Source organism: Solanum stenotomum, chromosome 4 (assembly GCF_019186545.1).
Source record: "Solanum stenotomum isolate F172 chromosome 4, ASM1918654v1, whole genome shotgun sequence".
In the NCBI taxonomy this organism is placed as follows: Eukaryota; Viridiplantae; Streptophyta; class Magnoliopsida; order Solanales; family Solanaceae; genus Solanum; species Solanum stenotomum.
In genome coordinates this window covers 29,485,071-29,497,674 of record NC_064285.1, presented here as the reverse complement: position 1 = coordinate 29,497,674, position 12,604 = coordinate 29,485,071, and positions in this window count along the sequence as shown.

Sequence of the window (12,604 nt, the reverse complement as noted above, 5' to 3'; positions counted from 1 at the left end):
CTTGACTCCAAACTCACATGTGAGGCTCCAGTTTCACTCTATCATTTTCGGGTCGTTACACATACTCTCACTATTTTTTTAACGCTCATTTCCACATTTACAAGACCTTTTTTAAGAATCGGCCAAATTTCTCAATGTATTAGTCCATGGATCTGGCACTTGGAACACCCAAAAAAAATTCTCAAAAAATATTATGAGGACCACCGTAATGAGTTGGGGAATCTTCACGTATACTCGCACCATTTTTAATGCCCATTTCCGCATTTACAAGGCCTTTTTAAAGAATTGTCAAATTCCCCAATTTTTCGTGTGTAATGCCCATGGATCTGGCGATCCTAGCACCCAAATTTTTTTTCTCAAAAAATTTTATGAAGACCTCTGTAATAAGTTGAGGAACCTTCATGTATACTCACACCATTTGTTAACGCCTATTGCTGCATTTACAAGCCCTTTTTTAAGAATCACTTAAATTCCACAATTTTTCGTGTCTATTATTAGCTCATAGATCTGGCGCCCAAAGCACCGAAATTCTTTTTCTTAAAAAAATTTATGAGGACCTTCGTAATGAGTTGGGAAACCTTCACGTATACTCACACCATTTTTTAACGTCCATTTCCACATTTACAAGCCTTTTTTTAAGAATCGCCCAAATTTTCCGATTTTTCATGTTTATTAGCCCATGGATCTGGCGTCTGCAGAACCCAAAAAAATTTCTCAAAAAACTTATTTGCAATGAGCTGGGAAACCTTCACATATACACACACCATTTTTAACGCTATTACCGCATTTACAAGCCTTTTTTTATGAATCTCCCAAATTTTCCAATTTTTCGTGTGTATTAGCACTTGGATCTGGCGCCCGGAGCACTCAACAAAAATTTCTCAGTTTTTGTGTTTTATCCTATGAATATTTTGGTGGTATGACTTTTAGTTGATTTTTTGGTTTTGCGAAACCTTTACAGAACACTCTGTAGGGAGTTGTGGATTAGTAGGTACAATCTCACCTTTTTTGCGACATTTTAAGATATGTAGGAACTAATTTATAAGAATTATGCAATTTTCTCAATTTTGTATGTTCTAAACTTTCATAATCACCTTGATGTATAATAAAAGATCATCTCCTCATCTTGGATTGGAGGACACACTTTGTTGCATATTTACGTGGGATCACAAGACTATTAAGCTTTCCAATATCATTGGAATTAGCTTCTTTTTTTTAAAGTGGCTTATATGAGATTTTAACATCACTCTTTTAATAAATTTGAAATCATAATTCTAACAAGAGTATTCATAAGAAAAAACACACATGAAATGTTATACCTACAAAGCTACATTAAGTGAATTCAACAATTTGTATTTGTGTTAGACCTATGTGCATCGAAAATCTAAATAAATCTAGCTATCAATTTATTTAAACTATATTGCAAGAAGGTTATTTTAGATCACCAGATTATCTTTATGTGCTATTGTAGGTAACATGTCATATTATCTGAATTATAAATCACACATATTTAAAAGGCTTATTTGGAAATATCCTTGTGAGTGACCTAGTAGTATACAAAATTCTTTATACTAAATTTGAGACTGAGGATAATAAAATCTAACAAAAATATGCTAAATATTGTCATTTAAGGACGCTCAATTTCTAAGAGTCAAAATTTAGAAGTCTCATACCCACACTCCCCCACCCCCACCCCCTCCCAAAAAAAGAAAAAAAAAATGTTCCAATACTAACCTTTATAATAAAGTTTTTTCTTAAATATACAGACAATATTAAGGATGCTAGTAGCAAGATTTAACTTAAATACACAGAAAATATTAGATAAAATTCTCACTATAAGATTAATCAAGAAAATGTTTCAATACTAACCTTCACAATAAAGTGAGATTTGTAACCTTAAAAATATAGCAAGTACTTGATATAACAATATCAACAACAATAAAAGAAAATCTAATAATATAAAAATGTTTTATACTATCGACAAACATTAATTAAACTCCATTTTCCATTTTTGTCTTAGTCCAACCTATTTGCTTTCCAAAAACAGGTGTCAAAGCAGCATCAACATCAACAACATCATGATTGAGTGCTAAATCCATTGGCAAACCTTCAACATTCTTCACCACATCAATCACAAAGTTATTGCAATTCTCATTTGTTCCATTCTTATTCACACTAGTTGAAAACAATTGTATATGTGGCTCTTAAGTTTTTAGCTTTAACAAATTTATGTCAACCCTTTGTGAAGATGAATTTTTTACTGCTTTGGCAGTAAAAAAACCTAAATTTCAATGATTTTCTTGATCTATCATAGAAGTCCATCTCCTCATTATGCTGGATGTGAGAGAAATACTCTATAGCATATCTCCTAGGTATCACAAACATATTATTTCCAACATCACTCCGAGTAAGCACTTTTTGAAAAAGTTGCTTAAATGAAGATTCAGTGTTACCCTGTAAACAATATTGAAATTTTGAATTTTAATAAGAGGTTTTTTTTTTAAAAAAAAACACCAAATGTTATACTGTTATGATCCCTAAGTAATGTTGGAATTTTATACTCCATCCGTTAAATATTCTCTAATTTGATTTCTACTTTTACTTGCTATTTTTCACAAATCAAGAGAGAACAATTTTTTTTCTTATTATACCCTCAATCTATTAATATTGAGTTAATATCTTTGAAAAAATGTAATTAATATCTTTGAAAAAATGTAATGAGTAAATATATTTGAGACTCTATCAATTAATGGGCGTAAAATTGTAAACTTAGAATATCAATCATTATTTTCTCAACAGGTGGGCCAAGACAAAAATTAACAAGTAAATCTGAGCAGAGGGAGTATTTTAAGGAGGCTAACATGTTGTCTGTAGATGCCATTGTAGGTAACCTAATAGCATATAAAATCTCTACACTTATGATGTATACAAGTTAAATTCTTATGAATTTGAACTTTTTTGGGATCGTTATCAAGAAAATCTCTAGTGTGACATGCAATATCAACAACAACAACATGCATATCCAGCATAACCTACAAGTGTAGTTTGATACAAGGAGTGTGTACACATACCTTACTGCAGTGACCGTTATGTTCGTCCCGAACACCTTTCATGAGTCTTGAATCAGAAATATTATTACTTTCACCTTCTATGTTGAATTCTAAGAATTTTTTTTTAAAAAAAATGGGAAACTTTAAGAAAATATTAGATATTGATAAGTACAAGTTCAAATGTTTAAATTTATGTATAAATTATACAAACCCCAACAATTTGGGTGCTAATTACATCCTTTTCCGAAAGTTTTTCAAAATTATAATAATTTCAGATTTTTCAGATTATGTATCCGGATGTTATAAGAGAGAAGTAAAAAATAGATTTTTGTAATTTATTCATATGGTAATTTTTTTTAGAGATTATGTTATCTTAATTTGTGTAATTACATAATTTTCCCTAAGTTTATTGTTGAGACACGAAGACCAAAAAGTAAAAATAATAATACTATTAAAAAAGAAGAACAACAACACAGTTGGTCTCACTCAATGAATATTTATTATCTCATCAAGTCACTTTTTCTAATGATTTCAATTTTTTTCCAACAAAGAAATGATTTTATGAGTAGTAAGAACTATTAGTTTACTGCGACCATTGGAGAGATCAATTCAACCTTTTTTCTAAATGCTACTTTCTTTTCCTTTTTAGATTTTATAAAATTTATGTCTAAACGTCCACGAAAACAAAATACTTTTTCATCAGATCTTCTAAGGCCCTCATCCTTTTACAAGTAAAAAAAATAAGAATTTTCATATAATGATTTAAACAAGAATAATTTTTTAAAAAATAAAATAAACAGAAATAAAAATGCATGTGAAAAATTATTAGGAGAATGAGAAAAAAACATACCTAATTATCTCAAGTATTAACAGCAGAAGCTATGCAATTTTCAACAAAATGACAAAATTATTATTGCTATGATACACTAAAAAGACCAACATCTATATGTCTTTTTATAAAATTGTACCATGTAGATTGTAGTTAATTATAAATTATTAATTAATTAATTCTAAAGATTATTTCAATTTAATGAAAATTTCAAATTTGTAGATAAGTAGTTTTGACTTGACAAAACATAGCAATAATTTATAAAATGACAATTTTACTATATTACCATTTCCATATAATAATTTTAATATTTTGTAAAGTATTATAAAATGACAACAATTAATAATAAAGGCAAATTATAAATCGAATGGGAAATTATCTCTTTATTTATTAAACTAGTCAAGTAAAAGTGAATATTTAATAACAAAAGTTTTAATTCATTTCAAGATACTAAGATCTCGTTTGACCATAAATTTTGAAACTTAAAGTTGTGTTTGGACATTCTTTTTAATTGAAAAAAATTGTGCGTGAAAGTGAATTTCTCCTAAAAACTATTTTAGACCATTTTTTGGTACTTGAATTTTTTTTGAAGATAAATTTTTAAAATATTATCCAAACTATATGGTCAAAAGAATATTTAATGATATATTTTCAAATTTTGATTCAAAAAATATATGGTCAAGGAGTTATTTAATCATATGGCTTTAAAATTGCATCTCGTCAAATGCGAGCTAAATGTTAGAAAAATAAATTATATAAGAAAAAATCTTTATCGACTTTAAAATTGTAGATATAATTGGCTTTCTCCATAATTCAAATTCATTGTTAATTTGAAAAATTTATATATTATAAAAAATATTTTAATTACAATCTTTTTTAATTTATTTATTTTTTTAAATAAAAACATAAGAAAATCGATCAACATATTTTGTGTTCAAAACCACATTCTTTTTAATCTTAGGAGGGAATACATGTCTCTAAATTGGGGAAATCTTTCAAGGTTATGACCTAATTAGGTTTTAATCAATCATTAATCAAATATTTACAATTAAGTGGTTTACGATTTAGATAAAATTTGATTCAATTCGAAAACTTGAATCAAACTGACTTTTATTAGGTTTTTACATTTTTAAAAATAAATAACATTTGATTGTTTTTTAATTTTGTTAACATTTTTTTGAATAAATAATCTAATCGAACTGACAAATTATATACATATATTTTTTTTATAATTATATTTACATAATATATTATTTTATCAAAATCTTTTAAGCGAAAAATGTAGCACTCTAATGAAAAAGACTAATGTATGATGCATCGCTTCTTCTATTTGTGATACTAAATTCATATTCATGTCGAAAGACTCGATACCTGTATAAGAACATGACTAAATTCAGATTCACGTTGGAACACTCGCGAACAAAGGTGACTCTATACCCAAGAGAATCGAACCTGAGACCTCTTGATTAAAAATGAAGGAGTACTTATCATTACACCACAGACCCTTATTAATCAAAAACATTGTATCACGTTAACGTGAATATACAACACATAGACATGAACTTATATTGGAAGGACAATTATGTCATTTACCTTACAAATTTATTGTTTATCTTTTTTTACCCTTATTAATAAGTGACAGTTGGGCTAGACGAACACTGCTATTAGTAATTGTACCAATTGTTCTGTGAATGGTACATTATATTGGGCCCATTTGTTACTAAGTGTTCTTTTTTAAGCTGACCACGCATATTGATTTATGTTCATCTTTTCTATCCCAACTTTTGAGAAAGAGGTGCTCAGTAATTGTTCATCTTCTAGGAAGACCTTGCATGCTCGATGGGACTTTAGTCATCTCTGTACCCATTGCCCTCTTCCATTCCTTTTTTTTCTTCTTTTATTTTCTTTCATGTTTTTTGTTTCTTAACTAGCTTTATTCTACCTTCTTCTTTCAATCGTTGATGGTTAGATTTTTTTCACTGCCCTGAAAAAAATTTAGTGATATTTAATGGGCATCTACATCTCTGATTTGTTTTATTTTAGGTCTAGCCAATAAGCATGGGAAGAACACTGCATCATTTAATAGTACAAAAGCTTACATGATTAATTTTGTCGCTATTATCTCATTACTGCATAATCAAATCGTTCTGGCTTCTTTTCAATTAGTTCCACACTTCCTAATTTGGCAATACAATGACATTTTTAGGTTAAATCTATGAGTATCATTGGAAGGAGATGATGGCAAAGTAACAAATTATAGNCGCTATTATCTCATTACCGCATAATCAAATCGTTCTGGCTTCTTTTCAATTCATTCCACACTTCCTAATTTGGCAATACAATGACATTTTTAGGTTAAATCTATGAGTATCATTGGAAGGAGATGACGGCAAAGTAACAAATTATAGTGGCTCTTGTACAATTTATTAACGTTGCGGATTCATGAACTGTTGAGAACTACTTCAAGTGCATGTGATGGTTCAATTTTTGTTGTTGAAATTCTTTTTTGAAAAGGCTTGACCTTTTTTATGGGTCTTCAGCTTCTTCAAATTCTTACAACAAATGCTTTATAACCTTGGTTGTGCAAAGTGAATCTTTTACTCAGATGTCATATACAATTTATAAGTTACTATTTTTCCTGCTCCTTTGATTTGTTTCATCAGCGATGATAGTTTCCTTCAAATTTGATGCTTATGCCTTTTTGCTTATTTTCATTGTAGATATAATTTGGTGTTGCTCTTTTAAATAAAGTGAACAAGCAGGAAGAATTTCTGGTGCTGGCTCTATCTAAGGCAATTTCCCCACATATATGACACCTGCCAATTTCAGTAAATTGGGAACAGTCACATTGCAAGTTAGTTACAATTCCAACAAGTTAAAATACATTTCATAATTAGAAAATACTTCGTTTGCTATGCCCTTATGATGTTTGATGAAATGTCTTACTCATCGTATTTGACATTAATTTATGGTCCTTTATGTCATATCTTGAGAGTTTTAGTACTTGAGGCAATATTTTGTTATGTTGATGTGCTATATAATAAGAATGTCTTCATATAGGCTACAAAAGCATTTTGACCCGATTGAAGTGCAATTATAAGGTGCGAACTATGCATCAGAACTTGGTAAGCATTTTACACATTATATCGTTGATGACACGTTATGACATACAAAATGTTAGTCAGTGGAGATACCTAAATATGGTTCTGCTCATGTTTGAAGCAGTATTCGGGTTGGAGAAAACTGGGCAAAAATCTTGACATTCTCTACTAATGAAATAGATAATGTAAATTCACTTGTAGAAATTTCATAGTGAAATATGTAGTCTTTCAACTACTTATTTAGGCTTCTCTAGGAACAAAACACATGGCTACCTGTATACGAAACGATGTGACGACTAGACGTGAAAAAAAGAGAGTTGATGTATGACTCAAGTTGGATGACACTATCAATGTATTTTGTAAAACACTTCTAAGCTTATGCATTTATATTTACTTTTCACAAATATATATTAAGTAAAATGATCTTTTTCTATCTTCTTTTTGCAGGGCACATGAAAATATTCCTTCGAGGAGTGATTCTCTCTATAAGCTATTATTATCACGTTTCTTCATTTATAAGAGTAACTTTAATCATTTCACTGGTATATAATATAATAAATTATGTACCAAAAATATTTTGGACATCCATATTCGTAGGGGATACATTGATGGTAGAAGCATGTGATACTACAAAGTGCATGTTTTAACTCTTGGTTGTTTATCTGAACTTGAATTTCATATTTAAATTTTATCAAGTCAGGATTAGTATGATATCTCTATTGTTAAAATTGAATTTTCCTTCTTTCGTCAAGTAGACTGGGGATTAACATCTCAATTTTGTTGTCTAATTTTGTGTCAATTCAGACTATAAAAAATAATTTTAAACTATAGAGAAAAAGATGCTAATTGATAGTAGTATTTGGATGAATGCATGCTTATGCAATGTCCCTCTCCCTCAATATTATATTGATATCACAAAAGTTAAATGAAATGATAAGGGGAAAAATGACAAAAAAAAAAACAAAGAGAACCAAATGATACATCTAATAAAATGGGACTATGTAACTTTGGACAAGAAAATAGTAGCTTTAGGAATAAATATAACAAGTGTTACAAATTGTAGTTTACTCATGAAGTGGTTATGGACATATATAGTGAAATAAGAGGCACTTTGGAAAAGGATAATTTCAAAAGTGTGGGGTAAAACAATTTAACTGTGCATGAATACGTTAATGTACGCTTTGTTTCAGGTGATTGAAGAAAAATAGTATTCTAGCACAATAATTGAAGAGGTCACCTACTTTTATTTCGAGTTCTTATGAAGTTAACTCCTTTACCATTCAAAGATGTTTGATATACTTGCCAATTAATACTTTTGGATCCCTACTTGCTATAACAATTACACCCCGACTGAGCTAAGGTAACAAAATAACAATCAAAGTCTAAAAAAAGAACAACAAGCAGGCTGAACTATGAGAATGGTTGATTTTAGATACTCTTAATTTCAAGTCCTTCATGTACATTGTCATATATTTTTTAGGCTCTTTAAATTTTGGCCCCGTTTTCCTAAAAATAAATTATAGTGTTTTACCTTGTGTACTAAGAGTGGTAGGTGACAGAATATGATGTTGCATTTTGTATTTAGTAGTTCTTGGATAATTAGTATTGGGACACAAAACTTGAAAACACTTCACCTCTAGATTCAACTTTAGTAAGTAATGTAGATTTCTTCTGTTATTTTTGTAGTAAATAACTTCTATCATATTTATATTAATGACAATTCTACGATTAAGAGGATGATCATAAAATAGGATGATTGTTGAACGGTGAGAACGATTAGGTAATCTTCACTTTTATTAAATTACCTAATGGATAGATTTGATTATGAGCTCAAAGAAAGATCATTCAATATAGCTAACTCTATTTTGAAATTTCCCCTACCATGTGGTTCGTTTCCTTAATGAGGTATTATGTGCAATTATTTAACACGCATAATATCCCATGATGAAGTTTCCACATTTTTGTGATAGTACATATGGAATAGGCTTTACTTTAAAAGTTTGTTGTTTAGCTTTTGATTTATTGAATCAAAAAACACAATTCAGGAGTAGTAAACTAGATGAAAGGAGAGAAATATAGTTATAATATGATTTTATCTGGAACGAGACACTCAAATTATTAATGTTAGAGGCAAGGCTAATGGCAAATTGGCTTTGACATATCGTGTACTATGTCTTTCTGTGTCCTCATCTTTAATTTACTTAAACTAAGATTTATTATCATTTTATTAGATTTAGAAGCTATAATGCCCAAGTGCAATAATTTAGATAGCATCAATTGATGAGCTTAGTGAAATAAACCACATACTAAATTATATGATATTTATCAGGTCAAGAAAAAGAAATATATCGATAATGTTGCTTCCTCTTAAGAGTAGCCAAAGAGAAAAACAATATGATTGAGACAACACATGTAATTTTATTTCTCTCTTTTTTGTAGACTTATTTTTGTTAATAACAACAAAATTTCAGAGATAAATTCTCCTTCATGTTTACATATTATTTTACGTATCAAAAGAAAGAAGAACTTGTGTACCTAAAGATATACCAGTCCCTTGCAAATTTATCTGGAAAGGATATTTTGGCTCCATTTTTTTCTCAGTTTTGCTGAGAGAGGACTTGAGCAAATGTGTGCCTTTATAAGGTGTTTTTAGCTAAGTTAAGAACATGTATAAAAATTCAAGTAGGTAAAAATGAAAGTTCAGTTCTAAAAGAACTACTTAACTTTCTTCTGTCTAAATATTATGTTTTTACAATCTTGATATAAATATTCAATTTCTGCAAACACTGAAATTGATATACTTGACATGAACTTGTGTTGGTATGTGTTCTTTTAAATATTTTCCAGGACCAATAAATGTAGTAATATTTGGGCAAAGAAAAATAGATGTACAAATAGTTGGAAGAATTGATGTTCTGATGACTCATCAGATAGTGCAGAAATTGTGACACCACTAAAATTTGAATGATAGACTGTAAAATCAAAATGTTCCTAACAGTTTTTTGAGCATTCTCCTTGTCTTTTCTCTTATCTCAATATTTTGGGGTGCAAGTTGTATGCGATGAATCAATATTTTAATGTCTTCTATTTTATTGACTATTTTATATTGTGTATAATCGGCAGATTGAATGAATATTCTAAGTTTCTAACTTAGTAGATAATCCTTCTTACTAATACATACACGAAAAAATAGTTCCTTGTAATTTGTGGTTTACATAATTATTAGTGACAATTATTATTTATGGAGAGTATATTTATTATTATGGGGCCGTGCTTAGCATGGGCCAAGCTCCTCTAGTAGTTTGTATACATGATTATGCACTATCATACACATATTATATACATTTTATACATGCGTTAATTAATTTTAGTTTAATCATTGAGTGGAGAGTTATTTAGGTTTATTCTTTGATGATTCCCAAAGCGGTTAATTATTAATGAAATTCTTTGTCAGCTCTCTGTAAAATACTCGTTTGTTCTAGGGTTTCCAAATACATCATAAGTTAAGTCGGTGATGACAAATAACTTATCGACAATAGTAATAAAAACTGCATCCCTGTATTTTATTTTTTTGCCCTACAACGCCACACCAAGGAATATGGGGACGTAAAAAAAAAGGGGGGGTGGGGTGGGGGGCCATATCAACTTGTTTTGATCTAGAATAATAAAAAAAGATCTAATATTAAAATTGGAATTAATATAAAATAATATATTTCTTTTAATAACAAAAGACAAATATTTGAGTCATTGAATTTATTAATTTAAAAAATAACGTTTCATTCTTTCCCAAATTAATCCATAACTTCTTTTGTTGAATATTTTAAAATTTCATATACTTTCCCGTGATTCATTTTCCTCTCTATAACTAGTTTAATTTTATTTCTTTAATTGTTATACCCAATGTTTTGTTATTATATTCATGCAATTCATGTGATTATTTTACTTTTTTTGTTTCTATTTACATGTTGTTCTCACTAAAAAAAGATGTTCCTTAATACTCCCTCTGCCCACTTTTAATTGTCATGGTTTCCTTTTTAGAGTCACACTATAAGAACTTTGACTAATATTTTACAATGTATTTTTTTCATCATATTGATATGCAAAAAAATGTAATTTATAGTACATTTCATATAGTTTTTAAATATCTAAACTTGTTGTTTAATATATCGAGTTAATGTAATCTAATTTAACTTTGAAAATTAGTCATACTAACTTTTATAAAGCGCTACATGACAATTAAAAGTGGTTAGAGGGAGACTTGTCATTTTAAAAAACCAATACATAAATGCCAATATTCTTCCTAGTTTGGGAACCTTTACATATACTCACACCATATTTTTAACGCCCATTACCGCATTTACCAGTCCTTTTTCTAAGAATCGCTCAAATTCCCAATTTTTCGTGTGTGTTACCCCATTGATCTGGCTCCCGGAGCATTCAAAATTTCTTTTCTCATAATCATTTAATCAGGATCTCCGTAATTATTGGGGCATGTATACTCACACCATTTTTAACGCACATTTCCGCATTCTCAAGCCTTATTTTAAGAATCACCCTAATTCCCCAATATATCGTGTGTATTAGCCCACAAATCTGGTGCCCGGAACACCTAAGAAAAAATTCTCGAAAAACATTATGAGGACCTCCGTAATTAGTTGGTGAACCTTCACGTATACTCACACCCTCTTTTTAATGCCCATTTCAACATTTACAAGACTTTTTTTTAAGAAATGCCCAAATTGCCCAATTTATCGTGTATTAGCCCATAAATCTTGCGCTAGGAGCATTAAATTTTTTTTATCAAAAAACTTTATGAGGACCTCCGTAATTAGTTAGGGAACCTCATGTATACTCACACCATTTTTTAACGCTCTTTTCACATTAACAAGCCCTTTTCTAAGAATCACCCAAATTCTTTGATTTTTCGTGTGTGTTAGCCCATGGATCTGGCGCTCGAAGCACCTAAAAAGAATTTCTCAAAAAGTTTTATGAGGACCTCCGTAATGAGTTGGAAAACAATCACGTATGCTGACACCATTTTTTAATGCCCATTTCCGCATTTACAAGCCCTTTTTAAAGAATTACCCGAATTACCCGATATTTCGTGTATATTCGCCCATTGATCTGGCGCCTGGAGCACCCAAAAATTTTATTTTCAAAAAGCTATATGAGGGCCAACTTAATGAGTTGGGGAACATTCGAGTATACTAACACCATTTTTTAACGCCCATTTCCGCATTTACAAGCCTTTTATTAAGAATCGCCCAAATTCTCCAATTTTTCATGTGTATTAACCCATGGATCTGGCGCCCGTAGCACCTAAAATTATTTTCTCAAAAAATCATTAATAGGACCTCCGTATTGAGTTGGGGAACCTTCACATGTACTCACACCATTTTTCTAACGCCCATTTCCGCATTTACAAAATGTTTTTTAAGAATCGCCTAAATTTCTCAATTTTTCGTGTGTATTAGCCCATGGATCTAGCACCTGGAACACCCAAAACAAATTCTAAACAAATGTTATGAGGACTCCGTATTGAGTTGGAGAATCTTCACGTATACTTACACCATTTTTATCACCCATTTCTGCATTTACAAGCCCTTTTTAAAGAATCACCAAAT